Source organism: Chrysochloris asiatica, unplaced genomic scaffold (genome assembly GCF_000296735.1).
Source record: "Chrysochloris asiatica unplaced genomic scaffold, ChrAsi1.0 scaffold00034, whole genome shotgun sequence".
Lineage (NCBI taxonomy): Eukaryota > Metazoa > Chordata > Mammalia > Afrosoricida > Chrysochloridae > Chrysochloris > Chrysochloris asiatica.
This window is the reverse complement of record NW_006408552.1, coordinates 1,166,311-1,168,448: the sequence shown is the minus strand read 5'-3', so window position 1 is coordinate 1,168,448 and position 2,138 is coordinate 1,166,311. Positions and strand designations below refer to the sequence as shown.

At 42.3% G+C, this 2,138-nt stretch overlaps 1 protein-coding gene across 1 annotated transcript in view; it reads right to left on the bottom strand.

Moving 5' to 3' along the window:
* Positions 1 to 2,138, bottom strand: part of MUC3A (mucin 3A, cell surface associated) — a 17,085-nt gene that overhangs the window by 3,007 nt on the left and 11,940 nt on the right. The gene's annotated exons all lie outside the window — the stretch shown is intronic.

Sequence of the window (2,138 nt, the reverse complement as noted above, 5' to 3'; positions counted from 1 at the left end):
TTTTTTGTTTGTTTTTTAAAAAGCTAAAGTGGATAGAGAGAAATACTGTCAACTGATGGTGCATGGAGGGGATTATAATCAATGTAATGAAACAAGGTGTATAATTTGTTGAATGTAAAACTGATGATATGCCGTGTAAACGTTCACTTAATCCACAATAAAAACCTTTAAAAAATGTGAATAATTTATTGAGTGGGAAACTAATTCCCTCTGTAAACTTTCACTCAAACTATAATAAATAAATAAAATCAATGTGGAACTGAAAAAAACACACAAAGGGGATGTTTAATTCCACCAAGTGTTAGCCAAGGTGTTAAGAATACACACCCAGAAGGTAGGTGTATGTGTGGATTGTGTGACTGTAAGAAGGCAATTTGGTGGCATTTATTAAAATTTTAAATGCATGCCACAGAACCCAGAAATTACATCATTCTATCTCTACTTTCAAGAAACACCTCAAGAAGGCATTTGGGGGATGTTTACTGCAGACTTGCTCAGTGTAATTCCAGTGAAAACTAGAAATAGCCCCCAAAGAGCCCTCAGTGGGAGACTAGAAAGACGATGTAATACTCACACCATAGGAGTTTGTGCTTAAGTCAGAGGGAATGAAGTACTGTATGGAAAGACTCGGGATATTTTGTTAAGTAAAAGCAGCAGACAGTTTTATTAAAGTATGTGTGCACACACAGGCATATGTGTCCTAGAGAGATGATAGTGTGTGTGTGTGTGTCTAAGCACTTACCTACCTGACAACAGGAGCAAGGTTAGCACTGAGACACATAAGGACTCTAGGGTTGGGAATGAGCATTAAGGGAACTTTTTACTTTTTGCATAGATTATATATTCTAGTGTTTCATTCTGCTGTGCATAGGGTCACTGTGAGTCAGTACCGACTCAATGGCACCTAACAACAACAACATATAATCTGTGTGTGAAGAGAATTAAGTAATTCAAGACCTAGACTCATGTAAGATGGTGCCCAGAAAAGTAAAGCCCACCCTGGAAGCCTTGGGTCTGGTCAAGAGATGGCTTTGTCACATGAATTCAGAGCAGGGTGTGAGGATACCCACCTCAGCACAGGGGGGCACAGGTGAGTGGTACCTCTGTTCCAGTAGGGGAAGCCCTGAGTGCTTGGAGGAGATGGAAGTGGGATAAAGGTGGGTGCAAGAAAGACTGCAGTCCAGAAGGAAAAGAACTTCAGGCAGAGATGGAAGTATTAGTCTCCCCATAATTGATTGAGTGCACATCCAAGTTTAAACAATTTAAGAATTTCCCTTTTAAAAAATTCCAAAATTATTTGTGTAAACTTAAATTTGAACATCCCTAAGGCCTTGGGAAGAGTCTTCATAAAGAGGGGACTCTGCCAATGCCCCTGTATCCAAAAGGTCCAAGAGTTAGGACAGATCAAAAGGCTGCGGAGTGGAAAGGCAGCCAGTAACCTCTCTTCTGCCAGGCTCACTGGGAGCCTTACAAGGTCTCTGAGGAAGAACTTGGTGATAGCAAACCAAACAGAGCCCTGGTGTGGCCACTCTAGGATATTGCCCTGGCCACAGAGGACATGTGGGTAAGGTGGAGAGGTGGGCAAAGCAACACAAAAATAAAGCATCCAGGTGAGGTGGAGTCTGGACTTGAGTTGGGCCACTCTTCGCATTCTCCATTTCAGTTTCCGAACACTTATGACCAGTTTGCACAGCTTTAAAATATGTTTTCAGAAAAGTTTGTCATTGTTGTTTTCCAGAGGTGCTCCATGGAACTGGAGGAGCTGGGTGACCAAGTGGCAGGACTGGCCAAGATGCTGGGAACAAAATTGGAGGTTTGGACATTTGTTTTACTTTTTATTGTGAATTGAGTGAAGGTTTAGAGAAGAGATCATCAGTTTTACTTTCAATGAGTCATATAGTTTGCTTCAGTACAGTGATTGCAATCCCTTCCATGTACCATCAGCTAACAGCATTTACCTCTAGTCACTTTATTCCTAAGGAGCTCTGGTAGCGTAGTGGTTACGAATCAGGCTGCGAACCTAAGGTCAGTGGTTCGAAACTACAGCCACTCCGCGGGAGAAAGATGAGGCTTTCTACTCCCGTAAGGATTTACACCCTCGGAAACCCTGTACAGGGTCGCTATGGGTCGGAACCGAC